The sequence below is a fragment of the Rhinolophus sinicus genome, chromosome 16 (genome assembly GCF_057876585.1).
Source record: "Rhinolophus sinicus isolate RSI-liver-muscle chromosome 16, RSI-T2T, whole genome shotgun sequence".
NCBI classification, from domain to species: Eukaryota; Metazoa; Chordata; class Mammalia; order Chiroptera; family Rhinolophidae; genus Rhinolophus; species Rhinolophus sinicus.
Genome location: NC_142516.1, coordinates 52,341,763 through 52,364,832, shown reverse-complemented (window position 1 = coordinate 52,364,832; position 23,070 = coordinate 52,341,763). Strand labels below are relative to the sequence as shown.

Sequence of the window (23,070 nt, the reverse complement as noted above, 5' to 3'; positions counted from 1 at the left end):
TTGCAATATGTGAACCTTATTATGATCCTGGTTTAAAAACATATAGCTATAAAAAAATAAAAACCACTTATGATATATCAGACAATTAGAAATTTGATTACTTGCTGAATATTTAAAGATGTTAAGGAAGTGTGCATTTATTGAATTTGAAAAAGAGTTCTTATATTTTCGAGTTACATATAGAAATATAAATGGTAGAAATGATATGATGTCTACAATGTGCTTCAAAAATAGCAGAGTAGTGGGGAGAGTAGATGGCACAGAATTGACTACAAGTAATCAGGGCTATTGAGGCTGAGTGATTAGTGTATTATACTATTGTGTCCACTTTTGCATGTTCAAAATTACCCCTAAAAAAAGAAGCTTTTTAAAAGGATGTTTGTTGTATTTTATCTAGCATTTCGTAATAAGAGTGCTTTTAGGTTATTCAATCAGAAAATTTCAGGAAATGAAGTCTGAATTTTTATCTTGTATTTTATAATTCATCTCTCCTGTAAGTTTAAAAGCAAAGCTCTTTCATAAAATTTACTACAAAAATTTTTCCTTTAAAAATACTGATATCTAAATACAGCCAAAGTTTAATTCATTTCTAGTCAGGCAAAAACCAAAATGTCACTACTTATCCTTAAAAAATATCCCAAACAGAATATGTTTAAGATGTCCAATACCATTATATCTAAAATATCTAATCAAACGCTCTCCTTTACAAAACCAATCTGAACAATTAAATAATCTGCAAGAAAAAAATGCACTGTAAGAACTTATTAAAGATACTTTTTCAAACTTTTCAATTAACATAGATTTTTAAATATTTAACTTATAATCCAGTTTAAGAATTATTAGTCCCAATTCTTGTCCCCTGTCTAATCTTAACACAGTGTGAGTCTTTAGTATTCACCGCAGTTCTTCTCTGATTTCCTTCATCTTTAAAAGAATATTACAATCACTGTACTCAATACTGAAATAATTTAAAGCAATGGTTCTCATTCCTGGCTACAAGATAGAATAACACAGAGAACTTTTTATAAAATACCAATGCCTGAGAACCTACTCAAGATCAAAGAAATAATACAGTCTGATAAAAACTTCAAAATATATACATTATTGATGCTTGAAGATACAAGGGCAAGAATAACATTCATGAAAAGAACAAGAAACTATAAAAAAATGATTTCAGCAGAATATAAGGGATACTGATAGCCTAGAAAGAGATGAAGAGAGGTGTAGTAAACTGAAAGGTAGTACTAAGGAATTCTCCCAGCAGTAATTAGAAATAAAGACACAAAAAAATTTGAAAATGTAGTTAAGAGACATAGAGAAAGGATTGTGAGGGGCCCCAGAATGTATCTAGTAGATATTCAGTAAGAACAAACACTGAAAGCAATAATGGCTGAAATTTTTCCAAAACCAAATGAAGACATTATCAGGAGTCAAATGGAGTAAAATAAATTTTCAAAACCCACAGCTAGATATATCATAGGCACACTGCAGAACATTAGAGCATCATGCATAAAGAGAAAAGCTGAATAGCTACCAAAGAGAAAAGGGAGATTATCTACAAATGAATGAAAATTAAATTGGCATCTTCTCATCAACAATCGATACTAGATGAAGTAATATCCTCAAATTGATGACAGAAAATAGTCCAGAATACAATTTTTCAAAAATAGGGGAAAAAAGGCATTTTCATCCACTCAAAGCCATACAAAGAAAAAATGTTAAACCACACACAGACTCTTAATAAAAGAACTATTAATAGATAAATTTTAATGAGAGGAAAACAGAATTCAGATAGAAAGCATTTAAGTTACGGCAGTAAGCACTAAAACTGATAAAGTATTGGTAAATGGTATGAGGTACTTACAGGTTTTTAAAAATGAAAAAAAAAACTTAAAAAAGAAACACATGAAACTGAAACTTTAGATAAGAATAAAAAGACAAATGGTGTTTGATTCCTCTTTGCCTATTTAGTAGGAGAAGTATATTAAACAACTCTGGACTTTCTTATTAAAGTTTATATTTAAGTATATATGTCAAAAATTTTAAAGGTAACCATTAAAAGGAAGACTTATAATCTACAAAAGAGCAGGAAAGAAGAAAAAAATAAAGAAAATGACAAACAAAAAATAAGATAGCAAAAAATTTTAAGTCCAAACAATAAATATAAATAATAAGCCAATTAAACCCACCTTCTAAAAGACAAAGAATATCAGATTGAATTTTTTAAATCAAGGTCTATAGTGCTTAGAAGAGACATATAACAAACCATACAGAAAAGGTTAACCGAAAAAAGGGACATTTTGGTCAATTTGACAGGTACAAAATGGTACTAATCCTTGTTGATTATAAGCCAAGCTACAAAGTGAAAGAAGGTAACTGCAAAATATAAATCAATAGGCAATAGAAATGCCTATTGGAAAAAGGAGCAGAATATATGAATAGACAAATAAATATAAAAGAAGATGGTAAATATCACATGTAGTCAAAAAATACAAACTAAAATAAAATACTAAATCCTGCCCATCAGGTTGGCAAAATTAAGTCTGAAAATACCAAGTGTGGTAGAGAGGATACAGAACGAAGAATCCTTCAAAGAACTGGTTTTGGAGGGCAATTAGGCTACATCTAATCAGTCTGAAGATACACCTATTTTACAACCCAGATATTCTATTTCTAGAAAAATGAATGTACCAGTACATACTTTTCAGAGTAGCATTATTTGTTATAATTAAAAACCAGAAATAACCTTAATGTTCATCAGTATAAAAAAATGATATCTATTAATTGTGGAATCTTCATACAATGGGAATACTATACTACACTACACTATACATCAATGGGAATGGGCAGATGAGCTTCAACGGGATCTATAATGTTTAATTCTCAAAAAATAAGTCTAAAGGAAAAAGTGACCAAAACATTGTGAAAAGTGGATGGTAAATACAGGCAAAAAAATTATTTTAACATATAAACTTTCTTTTTCTTTCTCATGTGTATTTTGGTCTTTAAAGAGAGAGTAAACATTCATTTCCTCTTGTCATAAATGAAATGTTCTTCTCACATGGTATAGGAAAAATGGATTCTAGATATAAAAGGAAAATTAATTTAGGAAACAAAGTCTTAGAAAAGGTAGCTTTTTAAACGTTTTTATTTTATATTCATACCATCTAATCCACTATGCTGCACATTTCAATTAACTATAAACATTAGATTTAAAATTTTATAAAGTCAGAAATGGTAGAGACTACTATATTAAGCACATTTTGTATAAAGCCATGGGATAAATTTTGTAAAGACGGGTTTTTAATGCTTTAAAACCAAAGTTATTTGGCTGTAGGAAGGGAGGTGTTATGTATTTTCATTGGCCAAAACTTAGAAGTATTTGCTAAAGCAAAAGGCCCTCTGTGAATTTGACACATTAATCCAAAAGATGGTACATAAAAAGCAGTTGGTTATTTGTTAATCTTTTCTTGTACATACACAGACTCTTTCTTCATCTAAAATACACTTACAAAAACTGTAATAGTACAAAAAGAAACCCTCTTTGTATTAATGAACGGAGCAGTGTCTGGGATAACACGAGAATCTTATTTATTATACAAAGACATGTGTATCTCCTATAAACAAGATTAAATGCAAATGACAAATATTTTTTAAATCTAATACAATTAAATTCTGTTTCAATGTATTTGATAGGTATTTAAAACTCAAACAGTATTGGTATACACACAGACAGATCAGTGGACCAAAAAAGCATCCAGAAATAGATCCAAGTATATAAGGGAACTTAATAATGATATTCTAATACAATAGGAAAAGGATATTTGTTTACAAAAGGCACTGGCATAACTTACAGTACAACTGTAAAAAACATGCGAAACCTATATTTTATGTAAAAAAATTAATTATATATGAATTAAATACTTAATGTAAAATAAATATAAAACTTTTGAATGAGAATACCGAAAGAACCTTTGAGATGAGTTACCTGGAATGGAAAAACTTTCTTATGCAAAATGAGAAACACAAAATCCATATAACGAAAGTCACACCAATTGGCTGCCTGCATCCATATTTTCTTGTCCTAATAAAAGTGTTTTTTATTCCCACTTGAACTTCAATGCCTTAGTCAGGACATGCACTTGTTCCGTTCCACATAGTCTGTCTGCCCTTCTCCCCACTATCTTACATAACTTGCCTCTTTATCCACAGCAATGACACTGAAGTCATTCACGTTTCTCACTGACACAATAAAGAAAAAGATCTATTATATTAAATTTTCAATTTCTCTAGACAAAAGGAATCATAAACAAAACCAAAAGATAGACTGAGAGAAAATATTTGCAATTCATTTGTCAAACAAGCAGTAAGAAAGCTCCACAAACTGATAAAAGACAAACAATCCACTAGAAAAATGACAAATATATTGCAACCTTTCACCAAAAACATATTTTTGAACTCAAAATATTTACAAAAATTGATCATAAGGAAACATATACTCAGAAATTTAAAAAAGAAAACTCCTAAAAATTGATCATAAGGAAACATGCTCAGAAATTTAAAAAAGATACCTCCTAAAAGTAAACATGACGAAGTCTAAAAACTACTTCAAAGTTGGAGTAACTGTTACAAGGAAACCAACTCTACAATGAGTATAGATGCCTTTATTTCATTTTTATATTATAGTTCTCTTTATATTTGTATTCTATTTCTTCAAAATGACTTAAATACTAAATCATTTCAAGTGTTTGTAAATACTATTGTGTTTGTAAAAAAATCCCTGCTGTTAGCTCTTCTTCATGCTCTTCTGGCTCATTCCCTTACACATTTCAAGTTGGACATTTCCAGTAATTTCTTTGGTGTGCTTTAAAGCCATCCACTTTAATTACTTCTATACCAATAAAATCTTTCACATATGTACATCCTTTCCAAACATAACATCTAAACAAATAAATAATAAAATAAAGGAAATAGACTGATACACTTGACTACATAAAGTTATAAACGTAAGTATTTTTAAAACTGAGAAAAAAACATATGCTACAAAGGCTTAATATGTTTATACAAGTAATCCTTACAAATCAATGAGAAAATGGACAAAGAACATGAACAGGCATTTCACAAAAACACAAACATTCCCTAAAATGAAGACAAGGTCAACATCATTAATAATCAAATAAAAGTAAATAAAAATGAGATATTGTTTCTTCCTTATCAGACTGGCAAAGATTAAGATCAGCAATACGCAGTGTTGGCAAGGATATTAAAAAAACAGTATCTAAGAATTTGTGAGTGAGTGAGTGATTGACTCACTAAGTAACCCACTGACCCACTAAGTGACTTGAGTGACTAACTGATGAGCTGAATGAATGAATGAATGAATGAATGAATGAGTGGACGACCCTACAAGATGACACAATTCATTTACAACTGTATCTGAATTTGCCACTACACAGAAACATCCAGAAAGGTATTAAAATTTGTTAAGCAAGTTCTTTCTGTCAATCACAAGAAGACGTGCAATTCTTTTTGCCCTTTTTATTGATGAATGTAATTTTTAAATGACCGTTTTTATTCACTTGAATTTTTCTATTTGAAGAGATACGGTTCAAAGTTTATATATTACTATTGCCTTTTAAAACTGTGTATAAAATATACGCAAATGCATACTTTTAAAAACATCATGATTCCCATAAGAAGCAAGGGATCTAAGGTGAATACTTGTCATTCTTGAGGCTTTGTCAAAGATGATGAGAACATCTTCACATTTAAGGGATACTAAAGTCAAACCATCATTTTACCTTGGGCCAGTCACAGAAGCACGTACACGACAGGCAACAAGTTTAAAAACCTCCTGCGAAACCTGATGCCAGGGTTTACATATAAATACAAAGAAGAGAAAATGTAAATTATTCTGCAAATGTATTCCCTTCCCCTATTTTCAGTCTTAGGAGAAAATTTTGAGCTACTCTTTGGAATCATGCTTAATGATGACTACATAGGAAAAGGCAGATTTAAAATTTATAACACACACAGAAAAACGATGGCGGAAAGTGCTTGAAACAGATCTTTGAAAATTGGGTTTTTTTTCCCCCCTTCAGATCTCATTTGAAAACCATCATATTCCAAGCCTGTATTACAAAAAAAAAAAAAAAGTTAAAGATCTTTTTAAATTTAAAAAGTGATGTGTTTACCTGTAGAAAATAAAATTGCACAGGGACTTTAATTCCACTGTTGCTTTAATTCCAATACTATCTTTTGCTACTAATATTCAAAAAAATTTAAGTTATTTAAATCAGGATAAATTTAAGTTCATAATGATTTTAATAATACTACCATACCAGAAAAACACTATTTCAGATAGTCCTCTAAAATAATTCTTTAAAGATTATATAATGTATTAGATTTAAAAATTAAGCACATATGGATAAACAAGCAAAGAACAAGGAATACATAAATATGGAAATGAAATATAATTCTCTACACATTGAAGCATTTTCTGTTTCAGATGGATTTCCACTTCCTCATTTATCCATCATGAGTCAGGTAGACTTATCCTATAGTTCACTATTTTCTTCTCTGGATCATTCCCCAAGACCTAAAATCCTCTCCTCGTGAATCTTTCCATGTCAAACCTTTGTAAAAACCAATATATTGGAACTTTAGGGGTTCCAATTCTCCAATGAGTCACCTTATCCTATGGACTGCCATTATGAACGTGACAAACTTCTCTTGGTATGCAAATTTGATACAGATAAAACCGTATTGTGAATTTTTAATAATTTAAGGCCAAAAATAGATTAATAAGAGCAGACTCACAAGTTAGGAAATACCCATTCATTAAATACAAATAACACCTCAAAATAAAGCCAAAAAATAAAAATAAACATGGAAAAACCAAGGCTAAATCCAAATTTAAAAATAAGACTAAGGAGGGAAATTAAATAGAATAATTAAGTTGAATAATTGACACAAACATCTGCTTATAGTCCTAAACTGTTGATTTATTGAAATTTTTTTTCAAACATGTAAATACCTCCCATGTGCCATAAACACTATACAGGGCCTGAAAATAAATAAATAGAAATATTCCCTAATTTAGAAATTACAGTATAGTTTCACAGCAGTCATGATGAAACAAAGCAAAGTCTAGAAATAGGCCCAACTATACACATCATTTAATACATCATTTCTCTTTCGCAGCATCGGAGAAAAGAAGGATTATTCAACAAATAGTGTTGGAACTACTGGACAACCATCTGAGGGAAAAAAGATGGATCCCATCTTATACCTTGCACCAATATAAACTCCAGATGGATCAAGAAAACGGGAGAGTTTCAAAATATAATTTCTGGTTAAGCAGAGACCTAAGTATGTTTTTTGTTTGTTTTTGTTTTTGTTTTTAAGTCTTAAAAGGAATACTAAGAAAGAGAACAGCATTAAAACCCAAAAAAGCATGCATGGCCAAAAAAGAAAAAAAAAATCACACTATAAACAGAGACAAAAAGATTAAAAGACAACCTGGGGAAAATATTTACAATTCACTTCACAAACACAGAGCTATTTTTCTTAGTCTAAAAAGGGCTCGCACAAATCAAAGTAAATGGTCTGACAGAAAATGGGCCAGGATATGAGTGAACAGTTCCCAGAAAAGAAAAACTTAAAGCAAATTCAAATTATAAGATTCCATTTTTTCACATCTCAAATTGGCAAATATCAAACCATCTGAAAACAGGTATAGAAAAGTATAAGCTGGCATTTCTATGGAGATCAATTTGGCAATACTTACTGAAATTAGTAACACATACCACTTTTGAAGAAGCAATTCCTCTTCTATTCAATCTAGTGTTATGTTTACATATACACAAATTGACATATGTGAAGAGATATTTACTGTTTTTTGAATTCTAAAACATTTAAAATGCCATCTGTTCAGAGTACATAACATTTTTTATAGAATACAAAGAAGAGAAAAATACAGACAACTCTTTCAAAGAGCTTTGCTCTAACAGGGAGTGGAACATGGGGCAGTAGCTTGAAGAGAATGTGCCAAGTAATGATACAAATTGGGAAATGGCAAACTAATGCTCACAGATCCAATTCAGACAGTTGCCTGTTTTGTAAATAAGCCTTTGTAAGTCCTTTCATTTATGTATTGCCCTTGGTTGCTGTTGCACCAGAAAGGCAGAGTTGAGTAGTTTCAATAGAGACAATCTTGCCAGCAAATCCTGAAATATTTACTATCTGGTCCTTCCTAAAATAATTTTGCCAACCCCGGTTTCAGTAATCCTGAGCCTAGTCCCCAAACATCATCAGCATCACCTGGGAACTTGTTAGAAATGCAAATTCTCAGGTCCCACTCCAGACCTACCGAATCAGAAACTCTGGAGGTGGGGCCCAGCATTTTTGTGTTTCAACCAGCCCTCCAGGTGATTCTGATAAGAACTACTGGGTTAGAGAACAGTTCCAGAACAGCCAGCAACAGAAGAGGACCCACCAGAGGTTTGTGTTCACAAACAATGGGCATTGAGATTTAATGGAAGCCTAACAAGCAGAAAGGGCTTAAAGGAAAGACAGTGAGGAAAATGCTGCTGGAGGGTGAGTAAAAGGAGACCCTTGTACTGTAGCAATGGAAAGCTTCGCAAAACTACCACCAACGCTAACATGGAAAATATACACGGTTGACCCTTGAACATCACAGGGATTAGGGGTGCTGACCCCCTCTGCAGTTGAAAATCTATGTATAACTTTTGACTGCCCCCAAACTTAACTTTTATTAGCCTACTGTACCAGAAGCCTTACCAATAACATAGTCAATTAACACATATTTTGTATATTACATGTATTACATATTTATTTTTACAGTAAAGTAATCTAGAGAAAAGAAAATGTTAAATAAGTCGTAGGGAAGAGAAAATACATTTACAATAGTGCATTTATCAATAAAGTCCACATCACCTGATGATGATTTACTATTCATTAAGTGGCCAAATGGATCATCATGAAGGACTTCATCCTCAGTCTTCACACTGAGCAGGCGGACGAGGAGGAGGAAGGGGGGGCTTGGTCCTGCTGTCTCGGGAGCGGCAGAGGCAGAAGAGGTGGAGGAGGTGGAAGGGGTACTGGAGAAGTAAGGACACTAGGTGCAACCTGACGAAAAGATACCGTAATTTCTGTCTGACTTTTTTGCTTTCTCATTTCTCTAAAGATGTTTCTATATAATACCAATCCCCCTTCCACAATTTGCGTTAGTTTTCCTGCCAGTATCACAGAAGGGTCCATGTCGTAAAAGAAGTCCAAAGCAGTCCTGAATAATTAGAACCCCTGTCAGATTGTCTAATGTCAATGTGTTTTCTGGCACCACTTCTTCTAGTACCTCTTCTTCCTCAAGGTCTAGCACTGGTTAGGAAGCATTCGTCTCCATCACGTTGTCTTCTGTTGATTCTTCTGGTGTGGTGTGTATTAGCTCTTGAATTTCTCCAAGATCCATATCTTGAAAGCCTTCACGCCCTACCTTTTTTTGCCATATCCATCATCTCTTTCACGATTTACCTGATGGGCTGTCATAATTCCTGTGAATTCATGCACAACATCTAGACAGTTTTCTCCAGCAGGAATTTACTACCTCAGGCTTGATGGCTTCCATGGTTTTTTCTATAACAATAATGGCATCTTCAATGGTGTAATCCTTCCAGACTTCCATGCGTTCTCTCTGTCAGGGTCTTCCATAGCAATGATGATCCTTTCCATTGAGTACTGTTTATAATGAGCCTTAAAGGTCCTCATGACTGACCCCATGGTCTAGAGGCTGAATTAGAGACGCTGTGTTTTGGGGCAAGGAGATCACTTCGATGCCTTCAGTGTTGAACTCATGGGGTTCTGGATGGCCAAGGGCATTGTCCAGTTTGAAAATAACTTTAAAAGGCAGTTCCTTACTGGCAAGGTATTTCCTGACTTCAGGAACAAAGCAGCAATAAAATCAATCCAGAAGAAGGGTTCTTGTTGTCCAGGCTTTCTGGCACAACCAAAAGACTGAGAGCTGGTGTTTTATCTTTTCAAGGCTCGGGGGTGAGCAGCTTTCCAGATAAAGTCAGTCCTGATCATAAAGCCAACTGCATTTGCACAAAGCAGTAGTTAGCCTATCCCTTCCTGCCTTAAATCCTGGTGCTCTTGCTTCACTTCCTTACTAATAAACGCTTCTTTAAGGCATTTTCCAGAACAGGGCACTTTTGTCTATATTAAAAACACGTTCAAGCAAGATATCCTTTCTCCTCAATGATTTTCTTAATGATATCTGGGAATCTGCCTGCTGCTTCTCGGGTGGCAGAAGCTGTTTCTCCTGGTATCTTGACATTTTTTAAGCCAAATCTCTTTCTAAAATTATCAAACCATCCTTTGCTGGCATTAAATCCTCCAGCTTTAGATCCTTCACCTTTCTTTTGCTTTAAGTTGTCATATAATAACTTTGCTTTTTTTTTAAATTATAGTAGTCTATAGTTATGCCTTGCTTATAGCAATCCTGCACCCACATAAAAGCTTCATTTTCAATATGAGATAAAAAGGTGTTTCACAAAAAGTACAAAGTTTTCGCACCTGCTTGCACAGCTACGATCACAATTTCACAAATTTTCTTTCCTTTTTTTTTTTACAGTGGTCCTTACGTTAGGTTCATTTATCTTAAAATGGCAGGCAACCGCAGCTGCAGACCTCAATCTAGGGTACATATCAAGCAATTCAACTTTTTGTTGATGTCATGACTTTTCTTTGCTTCTTGGGAGCACTTCAAACATCATTAGTGGCACTTCGTATGGGTCCCACGGTATTATTCAAGGTTTACAGCATTGCACTAAACACAAAAATACGCAAGAACCACAAGAGATCACTTTTGACTGTGACAGGAAATTTACACATGGAGATGATTAGTGTCACACAGCATACTAAGCGGATACTAACAACACTTGCGTTCACAGCAGTAGCAACAGGAAGTGGGTATGAAATCATTATAGTAGTGCAGTATGTACTATGGTTAATTTTACACATTTATGATTTACTACTGCATCTTAGTTTATCTTCATTTATTTTGACAGTGAATGACACCATGTCAAGTCTGCACATAAGTGTTGATAAATTTTAACTTTTTATGATAGATTTGTGTACATTTTATGATAGTAAATGATAAAATAGACCAGTATCCACATACAACTATACATTTAAAAAATACCTTTTTCTTATTATTTTTTTTAGAACAACTCAGCAAAATAAAATTCCTTTTATTGTTGAACAACATTGTTTCACACATGCATCAAACAGGCCAAAAAAAGAAAGAAAGAAAGAAACAGCAACTTCATAGACAAAAAAAGAAACTTTATTTTTGGCCTTTTTCACCATCTAACAAAGCAACTGCTTATAGTACAGATAAGTACACATACAAAAAAGTCACTGGAATGCTCGGAATGAATGTTTGTATGTTGTTTTTGCTTTTCTTACAAGGCCTTTTTTCTCCTCTGAGATTACAATGAAAATGGTCACACTACAAGTAAAATCAGAAGTAGGACAAAGAATGCTCCAAAGGCTTGCGATCATCCCCAGATCATTAAAAATGGCTGACCTCTGGCCCGGCCCGGTGACTCAGGCAGTTGGAGCTCCGTGCTCCTAACTCTGAAGGCTGCCGGTTCGATTCCCACATGGGGCAGTGGGCTCGTAACCTCAAGGTTACTGGTTCAACTCCTCGAGTCCAGCAAGGGATGGTGGGCTGTGCCCCCTGCAACTAGTAACGGCAACTGGACCTGGAGCTGAGCTGCGCCGTCCACAACTAAGATTGAAAGGACAACAACTTGACTTGGAAAAAAGTCCTGGAACTACACACTGTTCCCCAATAAAGTCCTGTTCAAAAAAAAAAAAAAGGCTGACCTCTAACAATATGTACAAAAATATACAATGTAAAAATACACATTTCCCTTTTTAAAGTACTTTTAAGAAAAAAAGCAGGGCCTTGCAAGTTTTGGTTCTTTTTTTCCTCCCCTGCTGCAAATTCACAATGCGCTTTTGGCGGGGTGGTACAGAGCGTCTGTCATCTGCAGGTGAGCTGCCCTCGGTGGGAGGGTGGGCGGGACTCTCCATTGGCTGGTGATCACCTTCATGAGGCAGAAAGTGGAGGGTGAATAGGTCACGGCTGCCTTGTTTTTTTTTAAGTTTATCTTTTCCTTTTTTGTTGTTTAGTCATTCTCATCAGTCTTCTGCTTCTTGGTGTCAACGTCATCATCCTCATCATCTTCAGCTGCCCTTTTGCTCATAGCTGCCCCTGCCTCCTCATCTTCATCTCCATCCTCTTCCCCACCCTCACCTTCCTCCTCCTCCTCCTCTTCCTCTTATTCATCTACCTCATTGTCAGCCTCCTGCTCCCCTTTTTCCTCATTCGCATTCCCATTAGCAGGTGTCTCTCTTACATTTTTCTGCTTCCTCCATAACTTCTCCTTTAAGTCCTTGGTGGTGACCTAGGAGCTGGTGTCCACGGCCCGTCTCACGTGGTGGGGCATGCCAGTGATCCCATACAGTGGATTAAAAAGAAAGGAGACTTCAACAACTCTGGCAAAAAAGCTGCCAGGCTCCACCACCACAGAGGTAGCGCGCGGCGGGGGTGGCTGTGGTGACGGGAGCCAGACAAGGAAACAAGGCAAAGATGGCTTTTCAGAGCAGCCAATGGGGCTCTTTTTCTTCATTTTTTTAACATTTCTACCCTATGCAGTTCATCTGGGAGTTTTTCAAATTATCACAAATCTCAAAAAAATTTTCCAATATATTTATTGAAAAAAAATCCATATATAAGTGGACCCACACAGTTCAAACCCATATTGTTCATGGGTCAACTCTACTTAATGAATTAATGAGACTCTCGGCAGAATATTGAAGAAGCAGCCTGCTTCTTCTAGCTGCCTTAATAATTGAGAGAGCAGGGAGATGAACTAAAGAATGAGCTATTCACTTTTTCAGTGGAATTTCAAGGAAATTCAAAGGCTCAGAACAGTTTTTTCAGCCAGCAAAGTGTTCTTAAAGAAAGGGCCTCAGACAAAGATTAAATCTAGAATGGGGCTGTAACATCCATGGTTAAAACCTCAGCAAGATCTAAGTCAGTACCTCATAGATCCTTTCAGACCAAAGATTATCTAAGGATCTTAGGAGTGTTGTTCCACAGCAGCCTCACAGGGAACCTAGAGCAGGAAAAAGCTCCTCTCAAAAGAGATTTGTGGGTATAGCTTTTGTCTGATGGAGTAGATTATGAACACAGGATGTCCACGAGGTTTTTAAAGGAGTTGTATCAGCTGAGAATGAAAGGGACAGTAACTACTCTATTTTGCCACGGATAATGCACTCCTGGGTATAAAGCGCACCCACGTTTTGGGCCCAAACTTTCAGGGAAAAAATCTTTTGTTTTAATTTTTTAATTCAAATTTTTATTTGTTTACATTTCGGTACTTGTTTTTTGTATCATAAAGGAATTTTAGCATTTATTTTTTAACATTATGGTACAAGAAATGTTATGTAACAAATAATTACAAAACACAAGAACAGATAGAAGAAATTTATATACCAGTAACAAATTTACGATATTTACACATCATAGAAAGCCAAGAACTCTTCGTTGTTGCAAGTTTGTCTTAAGTTCCATAAAACCGATTATCGTATTCCAGGTATTTTGGAATACGATATCGCATACAGATATCGTTATTGATTTCTAGAGTTACACTTTTAACTCATAAACACAAATAAAAGAATTAAAAACATTTATATAGATATGGAATTAGTGCTACCCATGTATAATGAGCATCCTTATTTTTCCCTCATAAATTTGGGCAAAAAAATGCACATTATACACAGCAAAATATGGTACATAAAATAAAAGGAGGCCTTTGGACCCTAAGCCACACTGTACACAGAAAGCAAGTTCAGAATATTACTCAGTTGCAAACACAGATCAATTCTTCTGAGGAAAAAAAGTGATTTAGGATGTGAAACCAAAGACCAAAAGCAGCAGCCCTGGTCCACGAACAACTTCTAGGGAGTAGGAGTGAAGCCCAATTAAGGAATTGCCAACATGCGCCCAGCCAGGTCTCAGAATTGCCACAGACGACCGTGTGCCTCCCTTGTCCCTCTCTTTAAACAGGAATGTCTACTGCAGTCAACAAGTGCCTTTCCAATCTCGCATGTTAATTACGTGGGGGCATATAACTTGTCTCTTCAAAGGTCTTCAGAAGAGGAATCATTCCCAAGAATTCATCCCCAAGGAACCTGATCTGTATCTGGACCTGATTTAGATGATGACATACTGGATTTTGAGCTGAGTCATAAAGGAATGTGAAGTAGAGGTCTCCGAGGAGGGGGTCACTCTATATTGCATGTATTTTGGACATGGGAGGGATATGAAATGAGGCAAAAGGGTAAACCATGGCAATAGTATTGTCCAGAGGTAGCCATGACAGTATCTCCCATCCCACGTTTTCTTCCACAGTGTGACCTTAACACTGCCCAAGTAATAAGTGGAGTCCAATCCTCCGTGTTCAAACACTCTCTTTTAAACCCTGACTAACCATGTAAGGAAGCCAACTACCTTGAGGCCCCCACATTGTAAGGACGTCCAGGCCACATTAACAGCCTCAGCTGAGAGCTTAGTCAAAGCCAACATCAACTACCACTCATGTGAGTGCAAACATCTCTAGATGATTCCAGACTCCCACTTCCAAGTTACCCCCAGCCAACAAGTCTTCCCAACTGAGATCCTAGACATTCTAGAGTAGAAAAAAGCCATCATTGGTGTGCCCTATCTGAAGTATTGACCCATAATATCTGTGAGTGTAGAGTATTTGTTTCACATCATTCAGTTTGGGGGTAGTTATGTCTCGTAGCAAATAGCAACCAGAATACATACTGATAGAAATGATCTTGTACAGGGAAAAATTTAGAATACAAGAGGGAGAAATACAATGGCAAAGTCCGTGAGCGCAAAGGGGGATGGGTTGCTCTACACAAGTAGATGGAGAAGCCTTAGATGGGACACTGAACAGTTCATTCGTTGCAAAGGGGAAAGGGCATAGTATAGGTACAGATACAGAATAAAGGGTGGGGGGAGTACTGATGGTAGATTGTTATTTAGAAATATAGAAGCAAGCACCAGAAGATGCTATTATGAAATCTGAAAGCAATTTCCTGTAAAACAGGAATCAGAAATGTGGGGAGGGGCAAGAAGCTGTTGGGTTTTTGTTATAAACAGTGGTAAGCCATTCAATTCTTAAATTTTATACACATTTTACCATGGGATTCTACCCTTTTAGAGTAAATAAAGTTTTTAGGAAAGATTTTGTCCATCCCCTCATTTTCCAAATGAGGAAAAAAGAAGGCTCAATGATTACATGACTGGCTCAAAATCATACACGATGTTGGCAAGAGTCAATTCCTGATCCACTGATTTCCAAAATGGTGCACTTCCTGACATCGCAGTACCTTTCATATTACAAAAATATTATCTAGTGGCATTATGTTTCATAATCAGAATTTATGAAACTAAAATCATTTAGTAAGCAATAATGAATGCCCTATTCCCAAGGACTGATATCAAAAATACAGGCTGAAGGATGTTCTTGGGAAAGCAAAACAAACCCATGGACTATCCCAACCTCGTCCACCTCTGGCAGCTACACTGTGCAGGCTTCAAAAGCAGATGCTTCCTCTTGACCTTTCTAATTCTCCTAACCTGAACACTCTTAACCACGCTATCTTCAGTTTTATGTTATCTACCAAGAATTTCTCTTTCCTTTTAGAAACTCATACCTTATCATTTTATTCGGACCACTTGTCTCTCCTGTTAGATCACTCTGAATGTCTAATGCTAACCACTGAATGTCTACTTATTCAAATAACACAAATGCAGAGCTAACGTCCACCAGGAATAACAGTACCTGTGTAGTGTGAAATGAAAGGATACATAAGAATGACAAAGAATGATTGTTGAAAATATATCCCAGTCTTTATTATGCCTAAAATTCTCATCATTAGTCCCAGTGATAAGAGTTTTGGATAGAAGTCTCTATTGTTCACCCAAGTGTCAAATCCAAAGGTCGTCTGTTATACTTGAGAGAGCTGCATATTAACTATGTTTATTTCTGCATGGAGAAACCACAAGCAATTTTCTTCTTTTTTCTGCTTTTATACATTTCATATTAGGTAACACACTAGTACATATTTTTAAGAACTCTTTTCAATTCTTATTCTTCTCATTTCTTGGCAGTGATCAACAATGATCAACATGTTAATCATTCTCACCTTCTTAACCTACCCAGTCACTTGCTTCTCGTACTAACTGCTCCCTCTTTGTCTCCTTTTCCAATTCTTCTTTCACCCACTCTCTAATTATAGGCTATCCTCAAGGCTGGGCACCACAACCCAGGCCTTAAATTTCTCTGCCAAATTCTAGTCATATATCCCACTGTCACCTCAACATATCCAAAATATAAATCTAGCTATCTGTATCTCCTCAACCAGCCACTTATACTTTCATACCTATTTCGGTCAATACTGCCATTAATAAATTTCTGGTTCTTTCTTTATTACTAACTAGCTGAGTAACTTTGGACACATCTTTAAATCTCTCTGGGTCGCAGATTCCTAATGCACAAAATGTATAGATTGGCTCAGATGCTCCCAGATGTCTTGGCGTTCCAACATTCTTCAATTTCATAACCAGGATTTATTAAAATAAAATAATCAGTCATCTTTGATTACTCCTCTTCTCTGCCTCCCCACATTCTCCTTTCTTATCCAATCCATAATGAAGTCTTATGTGACATCTCTCCAGTCTTATTTCCACTAAATGCACATCCTCATTACTTCAAACCTAGATTATTTTCCCAGTCCTATCACTTCTCATTCCAATTCATATTATACCTAGCATTGGTGCTGCTCTGATTTTCCTAAAATATTTCTTTTAGCAGGCTCTTTCTCAATCTAAAACTTTTAAATCTTCTCTGTTACCTATGGAGCAAAGTACACTCTTCTCATCCCAGCAGTTAAGGGCATCCAACTCTAATTCAAATCTACATTTTTAACCGGATTTCTCCCTCCTCTCCCACACAAATCTTCATTTCAGTCTGTTTTTATGTACAGTTTTCTGAATATGTCACCCATATTTTGCCTTTGTTTACCTCCTACACAAGTTTCCTCCTCTTATGCAAAATCCAATCCTGCCTAGTTTTGATTCTACCTCCTCTCCTCTGGAGACTTTTCTGCTCACTTCAACTCTAAGTGACTTTCATTACTTATCTCTCCAATTACATTTTAAGCCCTCAGTGAAAGGAACCTATTTTCTATTTTTCTGCATCTCTTTTAGACATAGCAAAGTACCTTTTACATTGTAGGTATTAATAAATATTTGTTTGGCAACTGACTAAAGTCCCCTTTTAATACATAGCATTTATTCAATGCTCCCCATGTGCTCAGCACTCTGTGCATACTTTTTAAAAAATCTAGGTATTGTTCATCAAAGCATACACAATCAATTTGAAAAAAATATGGCTAACACTAGGGAAGTAACTATCAAACCACCAAAGCATGGTATATAAGTAAACTACGTGAAGATATTCTAAGACTAAAAGAACTATAGAAATATAGAGAGGAGAAAAGCAATATTTAGTGAGAAACAGTTTCACAAAAGAGGGAATTTTAATTGGGAGTATAGTCATAGTAATAGTAGTAATAATAGTAGTGGTAATAAATAATTATAATAATAATCACCAAAACTTAAGGTGTGCTTAATGTGCCAAGCACTGACGGGGCTTGAGGACTTTTCATGTATGAACTCACTTAATTTTCACTACAAGCCTATGGAAAAGGTACTATAATTCGCCTCATTTTTCATATGAGGAGATTTGATGCCCTGCTCAGTTATTCCACACCTAGTAAGCAGTGCAACAGGATGCAAGACTGAGCTTGGTGGAAGAAGTATGGAAAACATGAGTGCAAGTTAAAAGATGGAATAAGCATCGCTGTTTTTAGACAATGTGGAAAGCAGCTTGCAGGAGAATGCTTATTGAAGGTCCTTAGACAAAACACTGAATAAATAGGGCTGGGATTGATAGCAGAGTATCTTGAAAACCAGAAAAGGGAAGTTAAATTCAACACGTATGAAGTGGGAAGGCAGTGAAGATCTGGGGGCAAAAGAATGCCACAATAAGGAGTATGAGAGTGACATGTTTATTAAGGATAAATAGAAGGGAGAGATGCTAGATTCTGAGAGGTTGATACGACTTTCAATATTCCAAGCTAAGGAAACGAGTCCTGGGATTCCGGTGGGAAAGTGAGGGAAGCAGAGACAGAGGGACAAAAGAAATATGAACAGGACATGTTGAATGGGTTAATATAAGAGGTAAATGAAAGAGACAGTTTAAAGATGACGCCAAATTTAAAGCCTATATAACCAGGAGAGAAGGAAATTACAAAGAGGTACAAAAATAATGATTTTCATTTGGGGCATGTTGAGTTTAAGGAGACAGTCATAAATACTAGAAGACCAGTATTGTGACTAGAATGACAAGGGAGCAGTAAGATTAGTTTTAAAATGAAAGAACTTGAGAGCAGCTATAAAGGTATTGGATGGGAGAGGAAATATACTAAGCCATGATCAGCTGCTAGTAGTTTTGTATCAATAATTGTATCACTAATTTCAGTGGAGATGAGTATCAGTTAGTGACCCACATTTAAAAAATTAAGTTTTTCCATTACAAATACAGATTTTTTTAATCAAACAAGCCAACCAAAAGCTAAGGCATAGGTTCCCAAACTTACTCCATTCAGGAAATCTTCGGTCTTAGTCATTTTTTTCCCAGCACCCGTACGCCAAAAGAAATACTTAAGTAGGTAGGTTCTAACCATTTAAGTTAATGTTCTTACAACTTAGTGTTTGTTGGGCACTATACAACTTCTCAACCTTGGAATTAAACTGGATGTCACACTCTCATTTCCTGTATCATTGACTTTCATGCATATTTGCTTTTTATCAGAGCAATCTCTAAAAATACAGCTTTGCAAAGACATGACATTGTAGAAAGAAATTTGTCAATTTAATGTTGAAACTGTGAACTACCTCAAATGAACAGTTCCAGCCTGAGTTCACTGGCACTCTGGGGCACCTCAGCACACAGTTTGGGAAACTGGGAGCAAAGGGAAGGGGCCCAAAAAGAGACCAAAAAAATGTAATGTGGGAGGAGCAAAAGAAAGTGCTTGGCACAATTAACCACCAGAGGGCAGCACAACAGTTGGTAGGGGCAGCACAATGGGGGAGGGGTGTCAAGAAGGGAGATAAGACTAGAACCTTTCCATAAAAAGGCTATATACCCCTTAACCAGTTCAAGGCCTAAAAGTCCTTTTTCTCCTTTCCCTAAAGAGGATGAAACACTGGTCACTGGCAGATCACCTTATGCACATTCTGCCCTTCTCTGAATCTCCTTGGCCTACCCAGGCTTGATAGTAGCCGAGACTTTTACAGTAGCCAAGCAATGTACTACTTTGCATGCATAATCTTATTCAATCTTCACAACAATCATAAGAAAAATGAGGCTCAAAGAGACTTTAAATAATACAACTGTTACGTGGCAGAACACGAGGTTTCAAACGCAGATCTGACTCCGAAGACAATGCTCTTTCCTGTTCTGCCTCAAAAAGCATCCCAGCTTTCAGCAATAGCCAGGTGAAAAGCACAGAAAAGATATCACTTCCCTGCCAATACCTGAGACAACTATCTCAAATCACTAGGAAAAACCAGTAAATGAAACAAACTATTCCTTAACTGATCCCTAAAACACTGTAAACTCCAAACACAGGTCATTCAATTAAAGCAAAAACAAACATTCTGTGCTTATCTAGTCAGCAAGTACCACAGCTTTCCTTGTCCTACTCAGGCAAGTGTTGGACACATTCAGTTTGGAGATGTGTTACACACTAACAGATATGTGCACATGCAAACAAATGATTCTCACACTTGAAAAGGTAAAAGGTGAAGGGTATGGGGAGAGGGAGGCCAAGGTTGATTATTCATCTTAAAATCTGCTGGGTGTTATATCAGAATATTTGCAGTAACCCAACAACTCACTTGTATAAACCTATTATGAAACCAAAAGCAATCATCATCTCTCCTATTCCCACTTCTAGCTTCCTTCTCCACATTTCTCCACCCCTCTATGTATGACACACCTCAGCCACTTCCAGCCTTTCATTCAGAGAAAAGGAGTTTCTCCTGGCAGATTAATAACCACCGGAAAGCAAACTGGGTAAATTCAACCGACACAGCAAACTTAGGCAGATAAAACCATCCAGGAAGCATTCAATGCGGTAGCAGAAACCCCAGCAAGAACGGCTAACGTGTTCTCTCAATAGGTATCTCTTAGTACGTAATTGAAAATGTTCCTCTTTGAAAGATTAAGAATCTGGCTGCTTGAAGAAAAAGGACTATGTTTGCTCTGCAAAGCCGTGTTATTTTGTATAATCGGCTGAGAAAGAAACAATAAGTGTTTCTTAAAAGATCCAAGACCAACAATAAACACCCCCCAAACACCCTCCCAGACCAACATTAAAAGTGCAGCACTGCCATTTTCAGAGGAGTAAGCAACCTTCAGTCCCGCCTGTCTTCCAACCTTCCTACGCACGCACTCGCAGCTCATGATACCCTCACCTTTACTGCAGCGATAAAGGACAGCAGCCAGGACTGCATACCCACCGTCGAGGGAAGAGGAGGAAGGACCTCTTTTTCTGCAGAAGAAAAGCAGTTCACATCTTGTTCCCCCGCCAGTGTCTGAAACCTTTAAAAAAAAAAAAAAAAAAAAAGCAGCAGTTACTACTGCAGAAATTCAGGGGAAATGCATGCTCTTTTCTAGGCTGTTTGGATGTCTAGAAAATTTTAAAGAGGGTTAAGTAAAGGGTGGGAGTGGATATCAGGCAACCATGGATGCAAATATCAACAGAACACTCCATTGTATGTTGTCCTTAAAGAGGAAGATTTTCTTGCTGTGAAGTTTACCGCCACAGCAGGGGGAAAGCGGGGATCAAGAGGTGAGAGAGAAGTGGAAAGGCAACTGCTGCCCCCACCCAGAAACTAGGCAGCAATAACACCCACCCGCTGCACAGATCGGACGACGAGGACGCGCCCCCAAACCCACAGGGGCTGCTCCTACCAGGCGCCTCCAGCCGGCCAAGGTCTTCGAAGCCCCAAGAGCGGGCACGGGTCCGAGCGTCCGCCAGGCTGGGCCCTTCGGGGCCCTCCCGTGCGGGTTCGGCTCTCACTCACATCCCTCGGCGGCGGGGACCGGGCCTCTCCCTGCGCGGCGGTAGCAGCTCTTCGCCCGACGCGCACCGCAAGTCGGGGCCCAGGAGCCGAGCGGCCGAGGCGGCGGCGCGAACTCCCGAGCGAGCCGGGCGCCGGCCCAGCCTGTCAGCGCCGAGGGAGGCCGTTAGCGGCAGTCGCTGCTGCCCCCTTCTGCTCCTCTTCCTCTCTACTTCCTGCAGCCCACTCCGCGCCTACTTCAGGCAACCGGGAAGCCCGGCACGGTCGTCTTCTCCACCCGCTCCCGGGCCAGCCTGTCCTCTCAGCGCCGCCGGCCCCACTCGGACTCGGCACCCCCCACCCAAGTTGGCCTCCAGTCCCGCAGCTTGTTCCCAGCTAAGGCGGTAGAGAAGCCAGGCGGGGGCGGGAGCGGGGGCGGGGGCCTGGCGCGCGCCCCCGGACTGCGCGTGCGCCGCTCCACCCGGGCGCACTGCTGCCGGCTAGCGCCGGGGCTCACAGGGAAGGGCCACGCGGGACCGTGGCCTCTCGCGAAGCCGGTAGACGCGCGCGGAGATTCCCGGGACAGCCCCGGGGCCAGAGCGGGCGGAGGAGTTGAGCTGGCGCAGGCTAGCGGGGCCGGCCCTCCCCAGATGGTGTGGGGGGGGGGGGGCCGCTCCCCACCGTGGAGGCGGCTGGGAATGAGTCAGCCGGGCCGGGAAGGCGCCCCCTGCGCGCAGCCTGGCACCGCACAGAGACTTTCCCCTCCCGCGCACTCGTGTTTCCTTTCTGCTTTTGCTTCCACGTTCCAGATGCAGCAAACCTGCGTTTCCCCACTGCAGTCCCCTAGGCCGAGGGGAAGTGGCTCTGAGGGTTGGGACAACGCGTTCGCACGCGAGGTTGTGCGCCAGTGCAATCAGGGGCGCCTAACTCCAATTCCTCACCTCTGCTAGAAATGGGTGAGGGGGGAATGAAGCGCCCAGCTGCCTGCGGATTGTCAACAAGGCCTGGGTGAAAGAGTAGAAACAATTTCCACTGTCCCAAAGAGCCTCATTCATTCATTCAACAAATATTTCCAGAACACCTACTAGGTGCCAGGCTTGGAGGCCCCCAAGGATGCTATGTGAACACTTATCCGCGTACTCCTTGCTCTACTGGAGCTAATATTCTGATAAAGAGACAAAAAATACCTTAAATGTATAATGTGCTGGTGTAGAAATGCCACTAAGAAAAATACTACAAAGTAAAGGAATCCAAAGTGAGGTGGCGGTGTGCTGTTTTAGTGAGGGTGGCGGGGAAAGACCTCTCAGAGGAACTGCATTTGAGCAGAGATCTATCTGCAGGATGAGAATGAGCCAGTTCTGTGACTATCTTGGAAAAGTTTCACGCAGAGGGACTAGCAAAGAGGCAAAGACCCCAGGAGGGAATGTGCTCAGCAAGTTCAAGGGCTAAGAAAGAGTTCACTGTGGTTGGAGGACAGTGAAGGAGGGGGCAGTGGTAAGAGGTGAGGCCAAAGAAGTAGCCTGTGACCTGACTGTGTAGAGCCTTTTTCACTTGTTATTAGTCCTCTTTCTGTCAATCTAAAAGAATTGATGCATTTATAGCCCTGGTTTCCACATACACGAATGATGCTGCCATTCAGGTCTAGCTTGTATTTAATGGTTTCTTTAAATAAACCTCACCAAAGTGACTCCTGCACGTCTTCTTACATAAGCCCTATTGCAAAAGGTCTTTGAGCAAATGATAGCAGGATAGGAAATGACTCGAATTCA

The 23,070-nt window shown here is 38.1% G+C and overlaps 1 protein-coding gene across 3 annotated transcripts in view; it reads right to left on the bottom strand.

Moving 5' to 3' along the window:
• Nucleotides 1-21,350, bottom strand: part of JAK2 (Janus kinase 2) — a 90,730-nt gene extending 69,380 nt beyond the window's left edge. For 2 of the 3 annotated variants that reach the window (XM_019729753.3, XM_074330467.2), the window contains exons 1-2: nt 21,213-21,350; nt 20,714-20,840 (exon numbers count right to left, since the gene is read on the bottom strand). The gene's annotated coding sequence lies outside the window, so the exon portion shown is untranslated. The remainder of the gene's footprint in view (nt 1-20,713; nt 20,841-21,212) is intronic. The other variant, XM_019729761.3, reaches the window with a different exon arrangement.
• Between the last annotated feature and the right edge of the window lie 1,720 nt (nt 21,351-23,070).